Here is a 15,092-nt window from a genome sequence, read left to right on the forward strand (position 1 = left end):
TTCACCTGCTGTACCCATTGACTGTAATGATAATGTTTTTCACCTGCTGTACCCTTTGACTGTAATGATAATGTTTTTCACCTGCTGTACCCATTGACTGTAATGATAATGTTTTCACCTGCTGTACCCATTGACTGTAATGATAATGTGTTTCCACATGCTGTACCCATTGACTGTAATGATAATGTGTTTCTCACCTGCTGTACCCATTGACTGTAATGTTAATGTTTTCACCTGCTGTACCCATTGACTGTAATGATAATGTGTTTTTCACCTGCTGTACCCATTGACTGTAATGATAATGTGTTTCTCACCTGCTGTACCCATTGACTGTAATGATAATGTGTTTCTCACCTGCTGTACCCATTGACTGTAATGATAATGTTTTCACCTGCTGTACCCATTGACTGTAATGATAATGTTTTCACCTGCTGTACCCATTGACTGTAATGATAATGTTTTCACCTGCTGTACCCATTGACTGTAATGATAATGTTTTTCACCTGCTGTACCCATTGACTGTAATGTTAATGTTTTTCACCTGCTGTACCCATTGACTGTAATGTTAATGTTTTCACCTGCTGTACCCATTGACTGTAATGTTAATGTTTTCACCTGCTGTACCCATTGACTGTAATGTTAATGTTTTTCACCTGCTGTACCCATTGACTGTAATGATAATGTTTTCACCTGCTGTACCCATTGACTGTAATGATAATGTTTTTCACCTGCTGTACCCATTGTTTTCACCTGCTGTACCCATTGACTGTAATGTTAATGTTTTCACCTGCTGTACCCATTGACTGTAATGATAATGTTTTCACCTGCTGTACCCATTGACTGTAATGATAATGACTGTACCCATTGACTGTAATGATAATGTTTTCACCTGCTGTACCCATTGACTGTAATGATAATGTTTTCACCTGCTGTACCCATTGACTGTAATAATGTTTTTCACCTGCTGTACCCATTGACTGTAATGATAATGTTTTCACCTGCTGTACCCATTGACTGTAATGATAATGTTTTCACCTGCTGTACCCATTGACTGTAATGATAATGTGTTTTCACCTGCTGTACCCATTGACTGTAATGTTAATGTTTTCACCTGCTGTACCCATTGACTGTAATGATAATGTTTTCACCTGCTGTACCCATTGACTGTAATGATAATGTTTTCACCTGCTGTACCCATTGACTGTAATGATAATGTTTTCACCTGCTGTACCCATTGATGTTTTCACCTGCTGTACCCATTGACTGTAATGTTAATGTTTTCACCTGCTGTACCCATTGACTGTAATGATAATGTTTTCACCTGCTGTACCCATTGACTGTAATGATAATGTTTTTCACCTGCTGTACCCATTGACTGTAATGATAATGTGTTTTCACCTGCTGTACCCATTGACTGTAATGTTAATGTTTTTCACCTGCTGTACCCATTGACTGTAATGATAATGTTTTCACCTGCTGTACCCATTGACTGTAATGATAATGTTTTCACCTGCTGTACCCATTGACTGTAATGATAATGTTTTTCACCTGCTGTACCCATTGACTGTAATGATAATGTGTTTTCACCTGCTGTACCCATTGACTGTAATGATAATGTTTTTTTCTGTACCCATTGACTGTAATGTTAATGTTTTCACCTGCTGTACCCATTGACTGTAATGATAATGTTTTCACCTGCTGTACCCATTGACTGTAATGATAATGTTTTTCACCTGCTGTACCCATTGACTGTAATGATAATGTTTTCACCTGCTGTACCCATTGACTGTAATGATAATGTTTTTCACCTGCTGTACCCATTGACTGTAATGATAATGTTTTCACCTGCTGTACCCATTGACTGTAATGATAATGTTTTTCACCTGCTGTACCCATTGACTGTAATGATAATGTTTTTCACCTGCTGTACCCATTGACTGTAATGATAATGTTTTCACCTGCTGTACCCATTGACTGTAATGATAATGTGTTTTCACCTGCTGTACCCATTGACTGTAATGATAATGTGTTTTTCACCTGCTGTACCCATTGACTGTAATGATAATGTTTTCACCTGCTGTACCCATTGACTGTAATGATAATGTTTTCACCTGCTGTACCCATTGACTGTAATGATAATGTTTTTCACCTGCTGTACCCATTGACTGTAATGATAATGTTTTCACCTGCTGTACCCATTGACTGTAATGATAATGTTTTCACCTGCTGTACCCATTGACTGTAATGATAATGTTTTTCACCTGCTGTACCCATTGACTGTAATGTAAATGTAATGATAATGTTTTTCACCTGCTGTACCCATTGACTGTAATGTTAATGTTTTCACCTGCTGTACCCATTGACTGTAATGATAATGTTTTCACCTGCTGTACCCATTGACTGTAATGATAATGTTTTCACCTGCTGTACCCATTGACTGTAATGATAATGTTTTCACCTGCTGTACCCATTGACTGTAATGTTAATGTTTTTCACCTGCTGTACCCATTGACTGTAATGATAATGTTTTCACCTGCTGTACCCATTGACTGTAATGATAATGTTTTCACCTACTGTACCCATTGACTGTAATGATAATGTTTTCACCTGCTGTACCCATTGACTGTAATGATAATGTTTTCACCTGCTGTACCCATTGACTGTAATGTTAATGTTTCCACCTGCTGTACCCATTGACTGTAATGTTAATGTTTCACCTACTGTACCCATTGACTGTAATGTTAATGTTTTCACCTGCTGTACCCATTGACTGTAATGTTAATGTTTTTCACCTGCTGTACCCATTGACTGTAATGATAATGTGTTTTCACCTGCTGTACCCATTGACTGTAATGATAATGTGTTTTCACCTGCTGTACCCATTGACTGTAATGATAATGTGTTTTCACCTGCTGTACCCATTGACTGTAATGTTAATGTTTTTCACCTGCTGTACCCATTGACTGTAATGATAATGTTTTCACCTGCTGTACCCATTGACTGTAATGATAATGTTTTCACCTGCTGTACCCATTGACTGTAATGATAATGTTTTTCACCTGCTGTACCCATTGACTGTAATGATAATGTTTTTCACCTGCTGTACCCATTGACTGTAATGATAATGTTTTTCACCTGCTGTACCCATTGACTGTAATGATAATGTTTTCACCTGCTGTACCCATTGACTGTAATGATAATGTGTTTTCACATGCTGTACCCATTGACTGTAATGATGTGTTTTCACCTGCTGTACCCATTGACTGTAATGTTAATGTTTTCACCTGCTGTACCCATTGACTGTAATGATAATGTTTTCACCTGCTGTACATTGACTGTAATGATAATGTGTTTTCACCTGCTGTACCCATTGACTGTAATGATAATAATGTTTTCACCTGCTGTACCCATTGACTGTAATGATAATTTTTCACCTGCTGTACCCATTGACTGTAATGTTAATGTTTTCACCTGCTGTACCCATTGACTGTAATGATAATGTTTTCACCTTGTACCCATTGACTGTAATGATAATGTTTTCACCTGCTGTACCCATTGACATAATGTTTTCACTGTACCCAATGATAATGTTTTTCACCCATTGACTGTAATGATAATGTTTTCACCTGCTGTACCCATTGACTGTAATGATAATGTTTTCACCTGCTGTACCCATTGACTGTAATGATAATGTTTTTCACCTGCTGTACCCATTGACTGTAATGATAATGTTTTCACCTGCTGTACCCATTGACTGTAATGATAATGTGTTTTCACCTGCTGTACCCATTGACTGTAATGTTAATGTTTTTCACCTGCTGTACCCATTGACTGTAATGATAATGTTTTCACCTGCTGTACCCATTGACTGTAATGATAATGTTTTTCACCTGCTGTACCCATTGACTGTAATGATAATGTTTTTCACCTGCTGTACCCATTGACTGTAATGATAATGTTTTTCACCTGCTGTACCCATTGACTGTAATGTTAATGTTTTCACCTGCTGTACCCATTGACTGTAATGTTAATGTTTTCACCTGCTGTACCCATTGACTGTAATGATAATGTTTTTCACCTGCTGTACCCATTGACTGTAATGATAATGTTTTTCACCTGCTGTACCCATTGACTGTAATGTTAATGTTTTCACCTGCTGTACCCATTGACTGTAATGTTAATGTTTTTCACCTGCTGTACCCATTGACTGTAATGATAATGTTTTTCACCTGCTGTACCCATTGACTGTAATGATAATGTTTTTCACCTGCTGTACCCATTGACTGTAATGTTAATTAATGTTTTCACCTGCTGTACCCATTGACTGTAATGATAATGTTTTCACCTGCTGTACCCATTGACTGTAATGATAATGTTTTTCACCTGCTGTACCCATTGACTGTAATGTTAATGTATTTCACCTGCTGTACCCATTGACTGTAATGTTAATGTTTTCACCTGCTGTACCCATTGACTGTAATGATAATGTTTTTCACCTGCTGTACCCATTGACTGTAATGATAATGTTTTTCACCTGCTGTACCCATTGACTGTAATGTTAATGTATTTCACCTGCTGTACCCATTGACTGTAATGTTAATGTTTTTCACCTGCTGTACCCATTGACTGTAATGATAATGTTTTCACCTGCTGTACCCATTGACTGTAATGATAATGTTTTTCACCTGCTGTACCCATTGACTGTAATGTTAATGTTTTTCACCTGCTGTACCCATTGACTGTAATGATAATGTTTTCACCTGCTGTACCCATTGACTGTAATGATAATAGTTTTTCACCTGCTGTACCCATTGACTGTAATGTTAATGTTTTCACCTGCTGTACCCATTGACTGTAATGATAATGTTTTCACCTGCTGTACCCATTGACTGTAATGTTAATGACTGTACCCATTGACTGTAATGATAATGTTTTTCACCTGCTGTACCCATTGACTGTAATGATAATGTTTTTCACCTGCTGTACCCATTGACTGTAATGATGTGTTTTTCACCTGCTGTACCCATTGACTGTAATGTTAAATGCTGTACCCATTGACTGTAATGATAATGTTTTCACCTGCTGTACCCATTGACTGTAATGATAATGTTTTCACCTGCTGTACCCATTGACTGTAATGATAATGTTTTCACCTGCTGTACCCATTGACTGTAATGATAATGTGTTTTCACCTGCTGTACCCATTGACTGTAATGATAATGTTTTCACCTGCTGTACCCATTGACTGTAATGATAATGTTTTCACCTGCTGTACCCATTGACTGTAATGATAATGTGTTTTCACCTGCTGTACCCATTGACTGTAATGTTAATGTTTTCACCTGCTGTACCCATTGACTGTAATGATAATGTTTTCACCTGCTGTACCCATTGACTGTAATGATAATGTGTTTTCACCTGCTGTACCCATTGACTGTAATGATAATGTGTTTCTCACCTGCTGTACCCATTGACTGTAATGATAATGTGTTTCTCACCTGCTGTACCCATTGACTGTAATGTTAATGTTTTCACCTGCTGTACCCATTGACTGTAATGATAATGTTTTCACCAGCTGTACCCATTGACTGTAATGATAATGTGTTTTCACCTGCTGTACCCATTGACTGTAATGATAATGTTTTCACCTGCTGTACCCATTGACTGTAATGTTAATGTTTTTCACCTGCTGTACCCATTGACTGTAATGATAATGTTTTCACCTGCTGTACCCATTGACTGTAATGATAATGTTTTCACCTGCTGTACCCATTGACTGTAATGATCATGTTTTCACCTGCTGTACCCATTGACTGTAATGATAATGTTTTTCACCTGCTGTACCCATTGACTGTAATGTTAATGTTCCACCTGCTGTACCCATTGACTGTAATGTTAACTGTAATGTTAATGTTTTCACCTGCTGTACCCATTGACTGTAATGTTAATGTTTTTCACCTGCTGTACCCATTGACTGTAATGATAATGTTTTCACCTGCTGTACCCATTGACTGTAATGATAATGTTTTTCACCTGCTGTACCCATTGACTGTAATGATAATGTTTTTCACCTGCTGTACCCATTGACTGTAATGATAATGTTTTTCACCTGCTGTACCCATTGACTGTAATGTTAATGTTTTCACCTGCTGTACCCATTGACTGTAATGATAATGTTTTCACCTGCTGTACCCATTGACTGTAATGATAATGTTTTCACCTGCTGTACCCATTGACTGTAATGATAATGATAATTTTTCACCTGCTGTACCCCATTGACCTGCTGTACCCATTGACTGTAATGATAATGTTTTCACCTGCTGTACCCATTGACTGTAATGATAATGTGTTTTCACCTGCTGTACCCATTGACTGTAATGATAATGTTTTCACCTGCTGTACCCATTGACTGTAATGATAATGTTTTCACCTGCTGTACCCATTGACTGTAATGATAATGTTTTTCACCTGCTGTACCCATTGACTGTAATGATAATGTGTTTTCACCTGCTGTACCCATTGACTGTAATGATAATGTGTTTCTCACCTGCTGTACCCATTGACTGTAATGATAATGTTTTTCACCTGCTGTACCCATTGACTGTAATGTTAATGTTTTCACCTGCTGTACCCATTGACTGTAATGATAATGTTTTCACCTGCTGTACCCATTGACTGTAATGATAATGTGTTTTCACCTGCTGTACCCATTGACTGTAATGATAATGTTTTCACCTGCTGTACCCATTGACTGTAATGTTAATGTTTTTCACCTGCTGTACCCATTGACTGTAATGATAATGTTTTCACCTGCTGTACCCATTGACTGTAATGATAATGTTTTCACCTGCTGTACCCATTGACTGTAATGATAATGTTTTCACCTGCTGTACCCATTGACTGTAATGTTAATGTTTTTCACCTGCTGTACCCATTGACTGTAATGATAATGTTTTTCACCTGCTGTACCCATTGACTGTAATGATAATGTTTTCACCTGCTGTACCCATTGACTGTAATGATAATGTTTTCACCTGCTGTACCCATTGACCTGTACCCATTGACTGTAATGATAATGTTTTTCACCTGCTGTACCCATTGACTGTAATGATAATGTTTTCACCTGCTGTACCCATTGACTGTAATGTTAATGTTTTCACCTGCTGTACCCATTGACTGTAATGTTAATGATAATGTTTCACCTGCTGTACCCATTGACTGTAATGATAATGTTTTCACCTGCTGTACCCATTGACCCATAATGTTTTTCACCTGCTGTACCCATTGACTGTAATAATGTTTTCACCTGCTGTACCCATTGACTGTAATGATAATGTGTTTTCACCTGCTGTACCCATTGACTGTAATGTTAATGTTTTTCACCTGCTGTACCCATTGACTGTAATGATAATGTTTTCACCTGCTGTACCCATTGACTGTAATGATAATGTTTTCACCTGCTGTACCCATTGACTGTAATGATAATGTGTTTTCACCTGCTGTACCCATTGACTGTAATGATAATGTGTTTTCACCTGCTGTACCCATTGACTGTAATGATAATGTTTTTCACCTGCTGTACCCATTGACTGTAATGTTAATGTTTTTCACCTGCTGTACCCATTGACTGTAATGATAATGTTTTTCACTGTAATTGACTGTAATGATAATGTTTTCACCTGCTGTACCCATTGACTGTAATGATAATGTTTTTCACCTGCTGTACCCATTGACTGTAATGATAATGTTTTTCACCCCTGTAATGATAATGTTTTTCACCTGCTGTACCCATTGACTGTAATGATAATGTTTTCACCTGCTGTACCCATTGACTGTAATGATAATGTTTTTCACCTGCTGTACCCATTGACTGTAATGTTAATGTTTTCACCTGCTGTACCCATTGACTGTAATGATAATGTTTTCACCTGCTGTACCCATTGACTGTAATGATAATGTTTTCACCTGCTGTTTGACTGTAATGATAATGTTTTTCACCTGCTGTACCCATTGACTGTAATGTTAATGTTTTCACCTGCTGTACCCATTGACTGTAATGTTAATGTTTTTCACCTGCTGTACCCATTGACTGTAATGATAATGTTTTTCACCTGCTGTACCCATTGACTGTAATGATAATGTTTTTCACCTGCTGTACCCATGTTAATGTTTTTCACCTGCTGTACCCATTGACTGTAATGATAATGTTTTCACCTGCTGTACCCATTGACTGTAATGATAATGTTTTCACCTGCTGTACCCATTGACTGTAATGATAATGTTTTTCACCTGCTGTACCCATTGACTGTAATGTTAATGTTTTTCACCTGCTGTACCCATTGACTGTAATGATAATGTTTTCACCTGCTGTACCCATTGACTGTAATGATAATGTTTTCACCTGCTGTACCCATTGACTGTAATGATAATGTTTTTCACCTGCTGTACCCATTGACTGTAATGATAATGTGTTTTCACCTGCTGTACCCATTGACTGTAATGATAATGTTTTCACCTGCTGTACCCATTGACTGTAATGATAATGTTTTCACCTGCTGTACCCATTGACTGTAATTGATAATGATAATGTTTTCACCTGCTGTACCCATTGACTGTAATGATAATGTGTTTTTCACCTGCTGTACCCATTGACTGTAATGTTAATGTTTTCACCTGCTGTACCCATTGACTGTAATGATAATGTGTTTTCACCTGCTGTACCCATTGACTGTAATGATAATGTTTTCACCTGCTGTACCCATTGACTGTAATGATAATGTGTTTTCACCTGCTGTACCCATTGACTGTAATGATAATGTTTTTCACCTGCTGTACCCCTGTAATAATGACTGTACCCATTGACTGTAATGATAATGTTTTCACCTGCTGTACCCATTGACTGTAATGATAATGTTTTTGCTGTACCCATTGACTGTAATGTTAATGTTTTCACCTGCTGTACCCATTGACTGTAATGTTAATGTTTTTCACCTGCTGTACCCATTGACTGTAATGATAATGTTTTCACCTGCTGTACCCATTGACTGTAATGATAATGTTTTCACCTGCTGTACCCATTGACTGTAATGATAATGTTTTTCACCTGCTGTACCCATTGACTGTAATGATAATGTTTTTCACCTGCTGTACCCATTGACTGTAATGATAATGTTTTCACCTGCTGTACCCATTGACTGTAATGATAATGTTTTCACCTGCTGTACCCATTGACTGTAATGATAATGTTTTTCACCTGCTGTACCCATTGACTGTAATGATAATGTTTTTCACCTGCTGTACCCATTGACTGTAATGATAATGTGTTTTCACCTGCTGTACCCATTGACTGTAATGATAATGTTTTCACCTGCTGTACCCATTGACTGTAATGATAATGTGTTTTCACCTGCTGTACCCATTGACTGTAATGATAATGTTTTTCACCTGCTGTACCCATTGACTGTAATGTTAATGTTTTCACCTGCTGTACCCATTGACTGTAATGATAATGTTTTCACCTGCTGTACCCATTGACTGTAATGTTAATGTTTTTCACCTGCTGTACCCATTGACTGTAATGATAATGTTTTCACCTGCTGTACCCATTGACTGTAATGATAATGTGTTTTCACCTGCTGTACCCATTGACTGTAATGTTAATGTGTTTTCACCTGCTGTACCCATTGACTGTAATGATAATGTTTTTCACCTGCTGTACCCATTGACTGTAATGATAATGTTTTCACCTGCTGTACCCATTGACTGTAATGTTAATGTTTTCACCTGCTGTACCCATTGACTGTAATGATAATGTTTTTCACCTGCTGTACCCATTGACTGTAATGATAATGTTTTCACCTGCTGTACCCATTGACTTTTCACCTGCTGTACCCATTGACTGTAATGTTAATGTTTTCACCTGCTGTACCCATTGACTGTAATGATTGTTTTCACCTGCTGTACCCATTGACTGTAATGATAATGTTTTTCACCTGCTGTACCCATTGACTGTAATGATAATGTTTTTCACCTGCTGTACCCATTGACTGTAATGATAATGTTTTTCACCTGCTGTACCCATTGACTGTAATGATAATGTTTTCACCTGCTGTACCCATTGACTGTAATGATAATGTGTTTCACCTGCTGTACCCATTGACTGTAATGATAATGTGTTTCTCACCTGCTGTACCCATTGACTGTAATGTTAATGTTTTCACCTGCTGTACCCATTGACTGTAATGATAATGTTTTCACCTGCTGTACCCATTGACTGTAATGATAATGTGTTTTCACCTGCTGTACCCATTGACTGTAATGATAATGTGTTTTCACCTGCTGTACCCATTGACTGTAATGATAATGTTTTCACCTGCTGTACCCATTGACTGTAATGTTAATGTTTTCACCTGCTGTACCCATTGACTGTAATGATAATGTTTTCACCTGCTGTACCCATTGACTGTAATGATAATGTTTTTCACCTGCTGTACCCATTGACTGTAATGATAATGTTTTCACCTGCTGTACCCATTGACTGTAATGTTAATGTTTTTCACCTGCTGTACCCATTGACTGTAATGATAATGTTTTCACCTGCTGTACCCATTGACTGTAATGATAATGTTTTCACCTGCTGTACCCATTGACTGTAATGATAATGTTTTCACCTGCTGTACCCATTGACTGTAATGATAATGTTTTTCACCTGCTGTACCCATTGACTGTAATGTTAATTTTCACCTGCTGTACCCATTGACTGTAATGTTAATGTTTTCACCTGCTGTACCCATTGACTGTAATGTTAATGTTTTCACCTGCTGTACCCATTGACTGTAATGTTAATGTTTTTCACCTGCTGTACCCATTGACTGTAATGATAATGTTTTCACCTGCTGTACCCATTGACTGTAATGATAATGTTTTCACCTGCTGTACCCATTGACTGTAATGATAATGTGTTTCCACATGCTGTACCCATTGACTGTAATGATAATGTGTTTCTCACCTGCTGTACCCATTGACTGTAATGTTAATGTTTTCACCTGCTGTACCCATTGACTGTAATGATAATGTTTTCACCTGCTGTACCCATTGACTGTAATGATAATGTGTTTTCACCTGCTGTACCCATTGACTGTAATGATAATGTTTTCACCTGCTGTACCCATTGACTGTAATGTTAATGTTTTTCACCTGCTGTACCCATTGACTGTAATGATAATGTTTTCACCTGCTGTACCCATTGACTGTAATGATAATGTTTTCACCTGCTGTACCCATTGACTGTAATGATAATGTTTTCACCTGCTGTACCCATTGACTGTAATGATAATGTTTTTCACCTGCTGTACCCATTGACTGTAATGTTAATGTTTTCACCTGCTGTACCCATTGACTGTAATGTTAATGTTTTCACCTGCTGTACCCATTGACTGTAATGATAATGTTTTCACCTGCTGTACCCATTGACTGTAATGTTAATGTTTTCACCTGCTGTACCCATTGACTGTAATGATAATGTTTTCACCTGCTGTACCCATTGACTGTAATGATAATGTTTTCACCTGCTGTACCCATTGACTGTAATGATAATGTTTTCACCTGCTGTACCCATTGACTGTAATGATAATGTTTTTCACCTGCTGTACCCATTGACTGTAATGTTAATTTTTTTCACCTGCTGTACCCATTGACTGTAATGTTAATGTTTTCACCTGCTGTACCCATTGACTGTAATGTTAATGTTTTCACCTGCTGTACCCATTGACTGTAATGATAATGTGTTTTCACCTGCTGTACCCATTGACTGTAATGATAATGTTTTTCACCTGCTGTACCCATTGACTGTAATGATAATGTTTTCACCTGCTGTACCCATTGACTGTAATGATAATGTTTTTCACCTGCTGTACCCATTGACTGTAATGTTAATGTTTTTCACCTGCTGTACCCATTGACTGTAATGATAATGTTTTCACCTGCTGTACCCATTGACTGTAATGATAATGTTTTCACCTGCTGTACCCATTGACTGTAATGATAATGTTTTCACCTGCTGTACCCATTGACTGTAATGATAATGTTTTTCACCTGCTGTACCCATTGACTGTAATGTTAATTTTTCACCTGCTGTACCCATTGACTGTAATGTTAATGTTTTCACCTGCTGTACCCATTGACTGTAATGTTAATGTTTTCACCTGCTGTACCCATTGACTGTAATGTTAATGTTTTCACCTGCTGTACCCATTGACTGTAATGATAATGTTTTCACCTGCTGTACCCATTGACTGTAATGATAATGTTTTTCACCTGCTGTACCCATTGACTGTAATGTTAATGTGTTTTCACCTGCTGTACCCATTGACTGTAATGATAATGTTTTCACCTGCTGTACCCATTGACTGTAATGTTAATGTTTTCACCTGCTGTACCCATTGACTGTAATGATAATGTTTTCACCTGCTGTACCCATTGACTGTAATGATAATGTGTTTTCACCTGCTGTACCCATTGACTGTAATGATAATGTTTTCACCTGCTGTACCCATTGACTGTAATGTTAATGTTTTTCACCTGCTGTACCCATTGATAATGTTTTCACTGTAATTGACTGTAATGATAATGTTTTCACCTGCTGTACCCATTGACTGTAATGATAATGTTTTCACCTGCTGTACCCATTGACTGTAATGATAATGTTTTCACCTGCTGTACCCATTGATGTTTTTCACCTGCTGTACCCATTGACTGTAATGTTAATGTTTTCACCTGCTGTACCCATTGACTGTAATGTTAATGTTTTCACCTGCTGTACCCATTGACTGTAATGTTAATGTTTTTCACCTGCTGTACCCATTGACTGTAATGATAATGTGTTTTCACCTGCTGTACCCATTGACTGTAATGATAATGTTTTCACCTGCTGTACCCATTGACTGTAATGATAATGTTTTCACCTGCTGTACCCATTGACTGTAATGATAATGTTTTTCACCTGCTGTACCCATTGACTGTAATGATAATGTTTTCACCTGCTGTACCCATTGACTGTAATGATAATGTTTTTCACCTGCTGTACCCATTGACTGTAATGATAATGTTTTCACCTGCTGTACCCATTGACTGTAATGATAATGTTTTCACCTGCTGTACCCATTGACTGTAATGATAATGTGTTTTTCACCTGCTGTACCCATTGACTGTAATGATAATGTGTTTCTCACCTGCTGTACCCATTGACTGTAATGTTAATGTTTTCACCTGCTGTACCCATTGACTGTAATGATAATGTTTTTCACCTGCTGTACCCATTGACTGTAATGATAATGTGTTTTCACCTGCTGTACCCATTGACTGTAATGATAATGTGTTTTCACCTGCTGTACCCATTGACTGTAATGTTAATGTTTTCACCTGCTGTACCCATTGACTGTAATGATAATGTTTTCACCTGCTGTACCCATTGACTGTAATGATAATGTGTTTTCACCTGCTGTACCCATTGACTGTAATGATAATGTTTTCACCTGCTGTACCCATTGACTGTAATGTTAATGTTTTCACCTGCTGTACCCATTGACTGTAATGATAATGTTTTCACCTGCTGTACCCATTGACTGTAATGATAATGTTTTCACCTGCTGTACCCATTGACTGTAATGATAATGTTTTCACCTGCTGTACCCATTGACTGTAATGATAATGTTTTCACCTGCTGTACCCATTGACTGTAATGATAATGTTTTCACCTGCTGTACCCATTGACTGTAATGATAATGTTTTCACCTGCTGTACCCATTGACTGTAATGATAATGTGTTTTCACCTGCTGTACCCATTGACTGTAATGTTAATGTTTTTCACCTGCTGTACCCATTGACTGTAATGATAATGTTTTCACCTGCTGTACCCATTGACTGTAATGATAATGTTTTCACCTGCTGTACCCATTGACTGTAATGATAATGTGTTTTCACCTGCTGTACCCATTGACTGTAATGTTAATGTTTTTCACCTGCTGTACCCATTGACTGTAATGATAATGTTTTCACCTGCTGTACCCATTGACTGTAATGATAATGTTTTTCACCTGCTGTACCCATTGACTGTAATGATAATGTTTTTCACCTGCTGTACCCATTGACTGTAATGATAATGTTTTTCACCTGCTGTACCCATTGACTGTAATGATAATGTTTTCACCTGCTGTACCCATTGACTGTAATGATAATGTTTTCACCTGCTGTACCCATTGACTGTAATGATAATGTTTTCACCTGCTGTACCCATTGACTGTAATGTTAATGTTTTTCACCTGCTGTACCCATTGACTGTAATGATAATGTTTTTCACCTGCTGTACCCATTGACTGTAATGATAATGTTTTCACCTGCTGTAATGACTGTAATGATAATGTTTTCACCTGCTGTACCCATTGACTGTAATGTTAATGTTTTCACCTGCTGTACCCATTGACTGTAATGATAATGTTTTCACCTGCTGTACCCATTGACTGTAATGTTAATGTTTTTCACCTGCTGTACCCATTGACTGTAATGATAATGTTTTTCACCTGCTGTACCCATTGACTGTAATGATAATGTTTTTCACCTGCTGTACCCATTGACTGTAATGTTAATGTTTTCACCTGCTGTACCCATTGACTGTAATGTTAATGTTTTTCACCTGCTGTACCCATTGACTGTAATGTTAATGTTTTCACCTGCACCCATTGACTGTAATGATAATGTTTTCACCTGCTGTACCCATTGACTGTAATGATAATGTTTTCACCTGCTGTACCCATTGACTGTAATGTTAATGTTTTTCACCTGCTGTACCCATTGACTGTAATGATAATGTTTTCACCTGCTGTACCCATTGACTGTAATGATAATGTTTTTCACCTGCTGTACCCATTGACATTGTTTTCACCTGCTGTACCCATTGACTGTAATGTTAATGTTTTCACCTGCTGTACCCATTGACTGTAATGATAATGTTTTCACCTGCTGTACCCATTGACTGTAATGATAATGTTTTCACCTGCTGTACCCATTGACTGTAATGATAATGTTTTTTACCCAT

The 15,092-nt window shown here is 37.6% G+C and overlaps 1 long non-coding RNA gene across 2 annotated transcripts; it reads right to left on the bottom strand.

Annotated features, from left to right (window-relative positions):
* Positions 1-276: 276 nt before the first annotated feature.
* LOC127919634 (uncharacterized) lies at positions 277-13,271 on the bottom strand. Of its 2 annotated transcripts, none has more exons than XR_008103543.1 (3): positions 13,190-13,271; positions 5,419-5,498; positions 277-314 (listed from the first exon to the last, which is right to left on the bottom strand). It is a non-coding gene; the product is annotated as an uncharacterized LOC127919634 (long non-coding RNA). The 2 variants fall into 2 exon arrangements; XR_008103542.1 differs by lacking the exon at positions 13,190-13,271 and adding an exon at positions 10,144-10,225.
* Between the last annotated feature and the right edge of the window lie 1,821 nt (positions 13,272-15,092).

The sequence above is a fragment of the Oncorhynchus keta genome, unplaced genomic scaffold (assembly GCF_023373465.1).
Source record: "Oncorhynchus keta strain PuntledgeMale-10-30-2019 unplaced genomic scaffold, Oket_V2 Un_contig_17297_pilon_pilon, whole genome shotgun sequence".
NCBI lineage: Eukaryota > Metazoa > Chordata > Actinopteri > Salmoniformes > Salmonidae > Oncorhynchus > Oncorhynchus keta.